Source organism: Acinonyx jubatus, chromosome E4 (genome assembly GCF_027475565.1).
Source record: "Acinonyx jubatus isolate Ajub_Pintada_27869175 chromosome E4, VMU_Ajub_asm_v1.0, whole genome shotgun sequence".
NCBI classification, from domain to species: domain Eukaryota; kingdom Metazoa; phylum Chordata; class Mammalia; order Carnivora; family Felidae; genus Acinonyx; species Acinonyx jubatus.
The window spans coordinates 23,550,621-23,564,582 of NC_069395.1; the positions used below are offsets into that span (position 1 = coordinate 23,550,621).

Genomic DNA, 13,962 nt, shown 5'->3' on the forward strand with positions numbered 1-13,962 from the left:
CTGTCTCTCTCTCTCAAAAATAAGTAAATGTTAAAAAATTATAATTACATATGTATGGGGAATTCACATAAACATGAAGTATACCAAAGACAGTCAGGCAAAATGAGGTATATGTGTCATTCTGGATGAGAAGTGGGTAGGGGTATTGAGCTTAAAAGAGAAGGAAGGCTATTCACAGGAAGAAAGGAAAGAGTAGACTTTTGGTAAACAAAGGTTTGCTGGGCCATACAGAAACAATGGGACACAGAGAAGAATTTCAACAGTCTTTGCTAGTTTCCTTCCAGTCCACCACACCTGGATTATATTGTACTGCAGTTATCTAGAGTGACAGCTCCCTTCCCAAAACAGGCCCTCTATCTAAAAGTTTTTGAACACTTATAAAGAAGTAAAAAAAAAAAAAATGTCTTGAGTCTTCTGTTTCTTAAAAACAATCAGCCAAAAATAATCCACATCACAAAGAAACACAATTTGGGGTAGCAAATTTTGCTCCAAGTATAATTATTTTTAAAAGTATTATGTAGATAATGTCATTATTATTAATCAAATAATAGTCACAGATAATTATCCTTTAGTTGACATTACAATGTATCCTTCCATTACTCCTGCCCTCAATCACTCTGCATCTCAACTTAATGGTGAGACTTTTATTGTTGGGTTAAAAACTCAGAAACATCAATATAATCTGTGAGTAAATAAATCAGTCTTTGTATCTACATCTGTATTGATATATAAACCCAAATTCATATCCAAACCTAGATGTTTCAAGTATATAATATGTACCATAGTTATAACAGAAATGAAATTAGTATATATTCTGATGGATTTTATATCAACATGATGTTCTCACTAGCAAATATCAATCTCCCATAAGTTCCAAACATTATATTCACATTAATGTAATTGTATATATTTTAGTATCTTTAAAAAGGGCCTTTAGTAGACAGGATTTGGGGAATAGAGATAACTGTAATAATACATATCCCCATGTCAAAATGCATCATTAATTTTATATATCCTTTAAAAAATTAAGGTTTGTTCCATATTATCTTTTGCACAGATAATGACATACAAGGTTTCAACTTTATTCATAGCCAAATAAACAACATAAAATCTTTGTTAACCAAATTGAATAGTTGCTTTTTTGTGCACTTGTGTGCTATTATAGCAAAAGCATAATATGGGTCATTTCTTTTTCTCTCAATTAGTACAATTATTCAATTCAGACTTTTTATTTAGCTGAGAATTTTCTCAGTGTTTTTCTATTTCGTTAATCAAAACTGCACAGCTAAGATTGCAAATGAACAGTTCAATTTCAAAAATATTATGAATGTCATTAGAAGTAGGCTCTGTTCTGGGTACTCTGTTAGAATCCCTTTCCCTGAAGAGATGGTTTTTACTATATTTTCTTTATATCACATAACAAATCGCTAGTGTCCTGCAGACAGAAAGTCAAAAGTCAGTCTTAAACCTGATGTTAAATTGATTCATCATCTGTAGCAGAAACACATAGAAATAAGGAAATTAAAAATCTTATTATCTCGGGATGCCTGAGTGGCTCATTCAGTTAAGCGGTGGACTCTTGATTTCAGCTCATGTTTGTGAGATAGACCCCCGTGTTGGGTTCTATGTGACAGAGGAGAGCCTTCTTGAGATTCTCTCTCTTGTTCTCTCTCTCTCTCTGCCCCTCCCTTGCTCTCTCTCTCTCTCTGTCTCTCAAAACAAGAAAAAAAAATTGTTAATCTTATTATCTGTTGCTATGATATTTTCTATTCTCTCAAAAAAAAAAAAGTGATGGCATTGGATAATTTCTTAAGAAGTAATTTATTTAAAGATAAATAGTGTAGGGGCACCTGGGTGGCTCAGTCAGTTAAGCGTCCGATTTCAGCTCAGGTCATGATCTCATGGTTCATGAGTTCGAGCCCCATATCGGGCTCTGTGCTGACAGCTTGGAGCCTAGAGCCTACTTTGGATTCTGTGTCTCCCCCTGTCTCTCTGCCCTTCCTCTGCCTGTGCACACTCTCTCTGTCTCAAAATAAATAAACATAAAAAAATAAAGATAAATAGTGTAGGACTATATAATCCCCTAATGTTGAATTTACTCTGATTGTTTCCTTTTAACTCTTCTTAATTTATTACTTGAAATTGAAGAATGAACTTTCAGTTTTTCAATTCTAGCAGCACAATTTTTCTTTCTCACATACTCTTTTTAATAGTAGAGCTTTATTAAACTTCTAACAAACAAACAAATAATACATTATAATGAAAAGCATGATTTCAATGAAAATCTAATTTCTAGTATCCTAATTAGCCAAACTAAAAGAGTAAAAGTAGTTTTTGTAAATGGTCTTTGCTCTAAAATATACTTGACATTACTTGTTGCTACTCTTACCTATTCTGGGTATTGTTTTTCCTATACTTTTTGGGATTGTTTTTTTCTGCAATTGTTCCCAATCCTGATTATTTTGATTGAAAGTGTAATTCAGGTGACATTTACTGAATTACTGCCAAATGACATTTTAGCTATGATGGATACAAATATGAAACAAGCACAGACTCTATCCTCGAGCATTTACAAAAAGTTGAGAACGCCAACATTTATTGAGCACCTAATGTGTGCCAGACAGCTCCTGATCCATATTACAGACTCCATCGCTCATGTTCAAATAACTATCCTGAGGAAAAGGTATCTTTATCTATTATTTATTAATATTAATGGCTCCAAAACATTAGATATATGTGTCTTAAATAGGCCAAAATTTGATGATATTAGCAATAATACCAAACACACTATGCCTATGACACCACATTACCTGACACTATGAGACTATGACACAGGGGGCAGAGGGAAAGGAAACTCCCAGGGAGGGGACTAGAGAGGAGATATACATGTCCAAGTGCTGTCACATAGCAACACAGCAGAGTCTCTGGGTGAATAATAAATGCCATCAATGTGTTTCCATGGGCCAGGGATGTGGGATAAACTTCTCAGTTTCTTTAGGTAGTTTGAACATTGTTTCCTACAAATGAACATTGAGTTTTTTACCTATCATATCATCCTATAGCAGTAGATATGATAGAAAGACATATGGACTTCTAACAAAAGCTGTTGAGAGAACTTAGAGAATATATATAAAATATATATATATATATCTCCACATCAAACACAACCACAATTAACAGTTTACACAGGTAAATGCAAACCAGTTTTCCCAGAAGCCCTGACATTGCTGACTTCAACCAAAGTAGATCCACCTCATACTTTTACTTTTTCCTCATCCCTCTTAGAAAATTTAGAGCCTAGCTACCTTTACACTTGATCCTGCAAAGAACCTTACTGTGGACACTAACTCTGGGACCATCCTCAACCTGTGTCCTCTCATGATGCAGCATAAGCTAAGTAAACCACCCACCACTATCTGAAGAAATAAACACTCCCCACCTGTCCCCCACTTATTTTGTTCCACTCTAGGCACTGTGGGACAAATTTGGACCTGCTCCCAATACCAAGAGGTAGAACTAATCGCTCTCAGACTGGGGAGCCCCATCTGGGCTATACTCAAAGTAAGATCATATCCCCTACTGCTGACTGCAGATGACCTCCAACTTTAACTTCTACAGTGTTGCTGTGCCCCTTCCTTTCCTGAGAAGTTCCTACCTTTGCCAGTGTCACCTACACACCCATTGGTATATTGTCTAACCTTGGCAATTTACCTCTGTGCTGACAAGATATGTCTGGAAGCAATGTGCCACGTGCACACCACAGGGAACACGAATCTGATTGAGAACAATGGGAACCATGCTGTTGACTATTCAAGTCAATCAAACATACTAACATGACCACAGACATTAACACCTAGGTTAGGACTCCTTCTTCTATCCTACTTCTACTAACAACACCAATTCCAGCTAAGCCAGACTTTAAATATCTCTTGTGACTCAGAGATGCCCTCTAAGATGCCTCTATGGGCCAAGTTTAACTTCAAATTAGCAAAAGAAAACACCCTGTTATTAACTGGTGCCATAAAATAAACAGAGTGATGGGCTACAACCTATCAAGTCTCATTGAGAGAACACTCAGAGATTGCATTCAGCTAATAGCATGATGCTCTTGATTGGTGCAATCAAATCAAAGATGCTATAATTCAGAACCAATACCAGCAGAGTCTACAGCATTACAGAGATAAAATTATAGCTCTTACTAACCCCTGGGATGATGATAAATATGACTCCTACCAACAATGTACACCCTTAAAACTATTGGCCTTTTTTTCTATTAATTGTAATAATCTCTCTCCCTCTCCAGTGGAAACCCCATTTATTGAAGTGGAAAGAAATTTCACTAGCCAAGTGTCCAAGGGAACTTTACCATGTATCTCCTCCCTGGCTGCCAATTACTCTATACAAGGAAGGCAATGTATACAACATAGTATGTATATCAAAAAAGAAAAAAAAAAAAAGGCAAGTGCTACCTAACAGTCAATGGCAGCAGGCTTTACAATAATTGCTACTCTGGCTACCCAAAGTAAACAGTCACAGCTCCTCAAAGTTAATCTCAGAACACATTAGCCAAGTATACAATGCCTAACCATTTATTCATGTTATTTTGAATGTCATCCATCATCCATTGAAGTAACTATACTTGGGAGAGGGAACAGCCTTGTTTAATTCCTTATGACCTATTATTAGCCTCCACTCATTAGTAGTTGGCATTAAGCACAGGCCAGACGAGAGAACTGAAAGATGAACTGGTAGGAATCAGTAGCCCTTCTCTTTTTTTTGGAGGGGTGGTAGGATCAAGTGACTGGGGGAAGAGGCCTGTTTATTATTTTTTAACTATTTATTTTTGAGACAGAGCATGAGTGGGGGAGGGATGGAGAGAGAGAGGGAGACATAGAATCCGAGGCAGGATCCAGGGTCTGAGCTGTCAGCACAGAGTCCGACACAAGGCTCGAACTCGGGAATGGCGAGATCATGACCTGAGCCGAAGTCGGATGCTTAACTGACTGAGCCACCCAGGCGCCCCCTCAGTACCTCTTCTATAACTGAGCTAAGACATCGTAAGCCTTCAGTGCTTTGCCTCAGTGATACCATGGCATGTCTGTCACCCACACCAGCAAGGGAAAGTTTACAGGTTCCTACCAACCAGTACTCACCAGCAGTATGAAAGCTTCAGGCTTATTTCATCAGTTACCTGAGGACTGAGGAGGTCCATTCCAATAATGAGAAAATGGACAGTCTGGGGCAGAGGGAGGCAGTGGGGAACAACCAGGACAGAAGAATCCCTTTAGCAAACGTGGTCCAATTTTAATAATCAAATGAGTAATTATCCTTTTAGTCTTCTCAAGAAGCCAGCACCTCTTGGATCTGGGGTGGGGGCAGGGAGGAGCTGGATCCCATTAAAGCATAAAAGCTTTCTGGGATTGGCAATATCTGGGCACCAGTATCCAATAGAACCAGCCAGTGTCACTTATTTTGGGGGTACAAACTACAGTTAGTGTGGTAAAAAAGAGATTGTCTGCAAGGAAGAGCCAGCTGGATCCCTCTTTGGGGGCTGGTTCCTGCCACTGGCTAAGGAGGATGGCAACAATGGAAGGAGGGTTGCCTCCCAAGCAGACCTCTGACACCCACTATAATGTAACCACATTAAGAATGGTAATTGTTCCACCGATTTAACAGAGATCATTCAATTTGGGACCCCCATGACCTTAGGGTCTAATATAACCGCTCTTGTTATTTTAGAGTTCATGCATAAATGGTTTGAGGTGGTTTGTTTGGCCTGTGATGGGAGCATGTTCTCCCTGTTGATTTAGGCCAGATGAGGTCCTGTTTGTCGTTAACAGGCAACACTTCATTTGGAGTTTGTCTTTCATGAGTTTCCATTAAACCAGGGCAGCTGTGGCCTTTGAATGGCTTTAGCATTAGCCGTAACTGCCAGGAAAAAAGGACTTACATTTGTCAGGAGCTCCCCTGAGAAACAACTGGATGGACCAGGACTCAATTCAGCTTCCTCCAGACTGGTAAATCATCATGCCGAACACACTGTCTGTTGCCTGATAAGCTCAACTCCAATAGCTGATGGAGGGGATCTCTGGCCTTGTCTAATGCTCTCCACTGACAGTTGGCCTGGGCCTTCATGAGGCCTAATGCAGGGTCGGGAGCCCTCCAAGGCATAAAAAGCCCACATTAACACAAGGTATATGTGTACTGAGGTCCAAAGCCTCCTTTGGTGTTTGGGTGTTCATTCCCATCTTTCAGACTAATTATGGAGATCCTTCAGTAGGTTCACCATTTTTTTCATCTTCACTAAGACAGCCAATAGTTTAATTTCAGCCCCTGGTATGTAAAGTTTGCTTCCTGTCAGATACACTCTACATAGGCAGGCAGACCCTTTTATATTTGTTTCCTGGGTTCAGTCCTTAAAAAAGAAGCTAGGCCTCAGAGTGAAAGAGGGGATACTTTTTCTGCTCCAAATGAAAATTGGTCTTTTCTTTCTGACCCTTCCCTTTTGCGTTTTCTGTTTTTATTTGTAGGTGGTTACTAGCAAAGAGGAGTTAGCTGTCCTCACGACTATCATGGTAGTATTGTGCGACTTGCCCACTAGAGGGCACCAGTTCTCTTCCCGAGGGTCCTCCACTCGGGTCTCTCCCCACTTATCCCTCCCAGTCTAAGCACCTGGGTCTGCCCCAGGGTTCACCTAGTGAGAAGCAGCTGCAAGCAGGACCCATTGTGCAGCTCCTCTGAAGCACCTGTTCAGTATGACATCCACCACCTTACGAGTCCTGAGAGGTGCAGGAATATAAACCTCCTTGCCTTTAGCCACTTCAATTAATGCCTTAACGGTACAGCCCAAGGATTGGGTTCTGGATATCACTCCAGGAATGGGACAGAATGACACCATCCACAACAACCAATCCCAGTGTGAGCGCTGCAGAGGCAAACCAGCTCTTTACCAAGGTGTCTCCCTGCAAGCTGGGCTTAGGAGACCAGCCTTGGCCTGGTACCTCTGCCTTATCGACTCATTTTTCTGATAAAGGGTCCCCGGAGAGGAAGATGTCCTCTTGGCCCAGAGTATCCCAAATCATCAGCTAGCCACAGAGAACCTCACCTGCTATAGCCATTCTGGTGGATGGGCAGCCCACCCTCAGTATAGAGGTCTGCTCTTTTCTTCCTTTTCTTTTCAGGCCCACAAGCCTTAAAACGTCCAGTATCTCCTAATGGTCACCCAAGCATGCATGCTCACCGCCTTCCCTGGGCAGCTGGCACTTCTGATCCCAAAGGCAAGTTCTAATGGCATAGGTTCACTCAAACGCTGGTGCGTGCTCTCTCGACCTGGCTAATGAGGCACACCAGAAGATCACAAAAGCACGGAGTGCCGTGCAACAAGATGCCACTCCAAAGCAACAGTGGGGTGTTCCAAATTCTGAGCCCCAACAATGCAAGGCCATTCAGGATTGTTTGCCAATTGTATGGGGGCTGTTCAAGGGAAAAGATATGCCCACCATCAACAACAGCACACAGTGAACTTGATTTGGGTGACACTTTGACTGGTTTGCATGATTCGGGGCTGGATGGAAGGAGTCCTCCATGAAACCCCACAGAGGCTACAGTTCTGGAGACCACCACCAAGAAGGAGAGGATGGCAAGGGAGAAAAGGATTGGAAAGGGGCTTTTGTGTCCAGCTGATGTCACTCAGTAGCTTGGTAGGGAGCCTTTGGGTCAGAGAACCCCAAACGGCAGCAGCAGTTTCGTGTCTTATAAGTACAAGTTTCTACCTTATCAATGGCCAGCAGATGTGGGCTGAGGTTTCTCAGGGTATGCAAAGCTGGCAGGCTCTGAAAGCTAAAAACCCGCTTCTTTGGGCTATTTTTAAAATAATTGGATATATAAAAATTTGAGTTTGGCACCAGCAGGCTTTTGAATGAGCAGGTCCCAGCCTGCTATGAAGAGTAAACATAGGGCCAATATACAGAAGCCATCTTTGGCTCATTCAGATAACAACTAGAATACTGAATGACACATATTAGTTCTCGTAGCCAGAGGACTGAGTAAATTGCTTGACATAGAAAATATTCTCAGTATTTATGAAGCCAGGAAGGCAGGAAGGCAGGCAGGCAGGCAGAGCCAAGGTGTGAAACAGCTATAAAGGGAATGCAATGCAGACCACAACCATTCAACGTGGAAACTTGCTTCCTTATTTGAATCAGAGCTCTGTCAATTACCAGCTAGGCTTTTACCCTTTATTAGCTCTCAGACATTGGATGACTCACTTAACCTTTCAGTGCCTTTGTAATCATCTATAAAATGGGCACAATAAGGTTTTTCTCTTAGCATTTTTATGAGGAGTGTGTGAGTTAATACATGTAGCTAAATTAATAAGTATTGTATAAATATTAGCCTTACTTTGTGTGATCCAGTACAGGAGTAGCAGTTTTGGTATATTCATAATTTTTTGCACTATATTGCTTCTATATTTTGTGTATTTAAACAACCAAACCAACGTCAAATACTGCGAATTTTACCTCCCAGTCATCTCTCCAATCTGGTTTTCCCTTTAGCTTCAGAGGAGCCACGGTCCCAAAAGCTACTGTTTCCTCTTGCTTGTCTTATATCAATTCTGACCCCTTTCTAGTCTTTTGTATATTCTGTAGACAAATGATGGTTTCTAAAGTTAAATCTCATATCCTTCCCGGAACACCACCAACATAATTGAAACACTTTCATGACTTTCTAATCCTTTGAGATAAAAGACTCAGATGTGCGATGGTCTGTATATGTCTGACTCATCTGGACTATAACCACCTTCCCAATCCAATTCCAGGTCCTATTACCCACCCCCTTTTTCTTCGATTCCATAAATATTCTATGCTCCCTTCCCTATAACACGTTCTGTCTTCTGCATATTCCACTGTGTCCTCTGTTACCTCATATTCTGCCATAGCACAACCCAGCCCCTAGGGATTTCCTACTCTTGTTTCAAATCTCAGATAACTACATGTTTCAGGGAACCCTGTCTTAAAAATGATCGGTTAGGGGCGCGTGGGTGGCTCAGTCGGTTAAGCGGCCAACTTCAGCTCAGGTCATGATCTCGCGGGCTGTGAGTTCAAGCCCCGCGTCGGGCTCTGTGCTGACAGCTCAGAGCCTGGAGCCCGTTTCAGATTCTGTGTCTCCCTCTCTCTGACCCTCCCCCGTTCATGCTCTGTCTCTCTCTGTCTCAAAAATAAACGTTAAAAAATTTTTTAAAAAAATGATCGGTTAAATCCCCTGCCCCTTATGTTTTCATAGAACCACATATATCTCTTTGTATAACTTATCCCAGTAACATTTATCCAAATTAATATCTTTTCCCAATGCTGACAAAGAGCTTATTATTAAATCTGAACACTAAGCTCACTTTCTGGCTCATGATGGCCAGTCAATACATGTTTAGTAAAAGGAAATAAATGAATTAAAACATGTATTGATTACTTCCTATGGGCCAGATAGAGTAACTTATAAAGAAATGGACACATTTGAGCAATGTATTTATTTTTAGGGGTCTTATCCTTAATTTCTAACTTCAAATTGCAATTGCCAATTACAGCTGACCCTTGAGCAACTGGGAGTTAGGGGTTCAGTAAAAAAATCTACGTGTAACTTTAGACAGCCCCAAAATTTAGCTACCAGTAGCCTAAGATTGACCAGAAGTCTTGCCAATAACATAGTCAATTGCACATACTTCACATGTTATATGTATTATATGCTATATCCTAACAATAACCTAAACCAGAGAAAAGAAATTTTTAAGAAAATCATGAGAAAAAATACATTTACAGTACTGCACTGTATCAAAAAATAATTTGCACTTAAGTGGACCTGCCATAGTTCAAACCTATGTCATTCAAGGGTAGGCTGTACTGAAATTTAAATTAGAGCCAAAGGTATAAAGTAATTGTCCTGATTCTTCACTTCCAGGCACACAGAGTTCAATTACTGACTATTGTGTATTTCAAATATCTGGTGCCAACAAAATAGAGAACAAAGAAATAGTCATTGAAAATAATAAAATGAGATTCTACTTAGGGAATTGATGTATACCACAATACATCTGAGGAGAAAATAATCTGGAGCACACATTGAAAGGGTAAGAGTTACCTAGAAGATGGCAATGCCATACAAAGCCTGTGTGATGGTGGATAGCAAATTGTGTATGAGGTGATAACAGACATCCAAAAGGCCAATGATTCCCTGTGCCTCATATCAAATTACATTATGCTGCCAAACACTGAGATTACAGTCCCCATATATCAAAATAAAAACAACTCATGATAACCCACCTGCTTCTGTTGGGCAATATGTCATGAAATATATAGGAAACTGGTGAGTAAAAATTAATTTAGCACATGTTTCTGGATGTTAGTAATATACCTTCAGACTATTGCAGGACTGGGAAAGTAGGTGATGACGCTAAATTATTTACTACCAAAGCAGAGCTCTGCTATGAACTGATGACATTAGATTTCAAATCTCCTTTTCTGTGAAATTCTTCTTTGCTCTTCACTTCTTTCTCTACAGGACCCATGTGGCATCAGTACCTTGCTTCATGGACACCAATCCATATTGTCCTAGTAAATAGTTCCACACATTCCATTTTGTTTTGGCTGTAGAGATAGTGATTAATCCTAAATTTGTGATTATAACTGCATTCTTATTTATATATCTTTAACTTCAAGAATACATAATACCGCAGGAAAAACCATACACGGGATTTAAAGCATGAAAAAAATGCTTAATCTTGCTAAATCACTTATTACCAGTTTAATTGGGGCAAATAATTTAATTCATGAGACTTAGATTTCTTATCTATAAAATGTAAATAACACAATCTTGCTTATAATATTATTATGAGTCAAGTGTTTATAAAAACTATTGAGAACTCTTTAAATGTTCATTCTCTTTTCTTTCACTTTAAAATAAATGATATTTAGTTTAAAAAAAAGAACTGTGTTCATGATCAACATGAACTTCATCTGGCATTCTATTCTCTATTAACTCTGTGTAATTGAAGTGAAAACTGTATTCACATTGTCTGAAATACAGTTTGATTAATTAAAGCAATATTTTTATAGGGTACTTCATGATCTTCTCTAAAATTAATGAGATTAAAATTTTCATTTCATATCCAATATTTACCATTATGCTAGTGAAAAGATTGGATTCATAATGTTTCATCACTTGGCTCAGAACTGAGATGTGAGACTTAAAATCATGCGCATGGCTTCTTATGTGAATCATCTTGGCAAGATTATTAACATCAATATGTGGCAGAAGGCTGATGAATTTCCACAGACCATTGAATCAACAACCTCTTATTGAACTATCCTACATGATTCTACTGTGAATGATATAAAAAACAATCACAAAATGATCCCTAACTTCAAGTACTTTTTTCTTTTTGAAGGAACAACTTTTCTCTTTGAAAAAATGGATGATTTTTTCCATTTATGAAAAGCACACAGTGGGAAAAGAAAGTACAATGGATTAATTTTTAGAAAAAGACACAATACATATTCACTCAAATGTGTAAAGTCTGTTTTTGGTTTAAGATTTCTGCTGCTCTGCGATGGTCGTTGGGAATCAAGTGTGAATTCCTTTTTTACGTGAAGAACCAGCATCACTTGAGGTTTGGTAAAGTTTTGTTTTAAAATCAAGTGCCCATCTGATCCAACTCGGTAATTTTAATTTAGAAGTTAAACATTAACCTTAAGCCTACCATGCAAAAACCTGGAACTTAGTATTTCATATTATGCTCCGTTGTTACAAAAGTGAAAACACTGTTTCTGTACACACACATAACCCTTTCAGGCAAGCCCTTGGGCCGGGTCTTTTCAAAATGAGTCAACCCTTTGACTATGGGTTTGCCCTCCTTGCATGCATACTTACGGAAGAGCAGCTTACCTCCACGGCAGCCCTCTCACCTGTATTAGCAGGGGAACTCCTCTTATCTTCCCAATTGTGACACTTTTATGCAACTTGGGCACCAGAATTTTGTCTTTCAAACTCGAAGACATACACCGCAACACTTCTAAAACTCCTTCAATCTCATGTGATCCCCTGTGGCACTGACTCTAGTGGTCTTAGGTTTGGCATGTGGGAATTAGCATCTCTCCCCTCTCTCCTATGGCTGGGGGAAGGAGCACAGCACAATCTTCTCTACTATGCAAACAGCTGTTTGCAAATAAATCCTGACTTTGGTGAAGCTCCTTCATGGTCCTGCAGTTTTCTCCTATACAGAAGCTGGATGGAGAGGATGTACTGGGAAGTCCAAAAGATATGTTTGGTCACTTTTTAGAGAGTCCTGCCAGGTGATGTCCAACAAGTCCCTTTTGAATGTGTAAGTAATTAACACCCATTGCCATCAACAAGAGGGCATCAGTTAAAACTCTGAGACCACAGGAAGAGTCAGTTTAACATATTTCTAAACAAATACCATTAAATCCTCCTCACAGCTTCTCTGTGAAGGCATTATTTTGTTTTATAAGAAAATACTCTAAGGAGATTAAATAATTGCCCTAATATCAGAAGCAGGAAGGAAGAATTTCAGGATTTCCAGTGCAAATCTCTTAAACACATTACGGGTTCTACAGATGGAATCTTAGTAGGCATATTCATTGATTGGCATGTATTTATCAAGGAACCTGCTCAAGTTTAGAGTAGCTAGCTAGTCTGATTTCCAATTTTATCCACTGGAGACAATGGGGCCACGAATATAACATGAGGCTTGTTAATAATTGGTTTAGGCAGAGAACAGAGCCAAGTCCACATGGTGAAGGACTTTAGGCCTGTATTAATTAGATGGAGTAAAAGAGTGTAAGCTAAATAGCCAATAATGCAGGGCCTTATAGAAAAAAAAAAAGGAAGTGATCACCTTCAGAGTATTCTAAGTAGGTAGACTGCTGTGTTTCACATGGTTGTTTGGTTGTTTGTTTATTTGTTTAGAAACAGGAATACATTACAGATTGTAACTTTGCCATTCCCTAGAGGAGTAATTGTCCTGATTGGCAAGACCGAAACTCAGCTGATAAATGCTGATTCTGGCTAGAGAGAAGGGCAGTGCATTGTGAGACATGTAATACCATCTGAAAGCTTCATGAAGAAAGTGGCACAATCCCACCAATTCCATGGGTGAAGACTTTGCCACACCTAATTACAAAGCAGGTTGGATAATGAAGTACAGCCAGACAGCCAAGTGCATGACTATAATCCTCATCTATTAGAAGAATGGAAGAACAAATTATTGGGGAAAACTAGTAATATTTGACATCGGCCTACAGTAGCACACAATTGCAAAGCGCAAAAACTGAGCAGACAGGAGAAAAGACACAAGACACAAAGGCCCGGTTGCCTAGAAGACAAGATTGGACAATCCTGAGAGAGCCAGGGATGGAAATGATATTTACAGCATACACATGGCATGATTCACTCTTTGATACTGAATTACATTTCAACTAGAAGGATCCATGCTTCAACTTTAAGAAATATGTTTACTCACTATACTAACTTCCACATATTTTTCATTATTCTTCTTCCTCTTTTTCATTCCAGCCCTTCATTCCCATCTTTCACTCCTCCTGTCTTCCTGGGTGCAGAGGGGGTCTGGATCCATCTCATAAGATAGAACCCGAATCTCCGATAGGCATGGCTAAAAACTTTAGGAAGACTAGCAAGTTTTCACTTCAATCAAACAAATTCCCATTTCACCATCTCTCACTCTCATCTTCTGAAGTAATGGTAACTCCAGTTCCTTAGGCATTCCAGGATTCTGCACCCACAATTCACTTATATGTTTCCTTCCCAGAAGCTCAGGCCTCAGATTTCTTATGTACAGTTAAGTCACTGGCCATCCATCTTTATATTTTTAGTTTCTAGAAAATTGTTGATGCATCCTCTTTCCTGTTGTCCCCCCATTCCTTTTTGTTAAGTTTA

The 13,962-nt window shown here is 39.4% G+C and overlaps 1 long non-coding RNA gene across 2 annotated transcripts in view; it reads right to left on the minus strand.

The window, feature by feature from the left end:
- The window catches only part of LOC113603979 (uncharacterized), a 104,310-nt gene that overhangs the window by 75,366 nt on the left and 14,982 nt on the right, over positions 1 to 13,962 (minus strand). The window contains exon 1 of one of the 2 annotated variants that reach the window (XR_003425798.2): positions 7,106 to 7,754. The exons of the other annotated variant lie outside the window; for it this stretch is intronic. This is a non-coding gene — a long non-coding RNA (uncharacterized LOC113603979). Of the gene's footprint in view, positions 1 to 7,105; positions 7,755 to 13,962 lie in introns of those variants that run through there. 2 annotated transcript variants of the gene reach the window in all.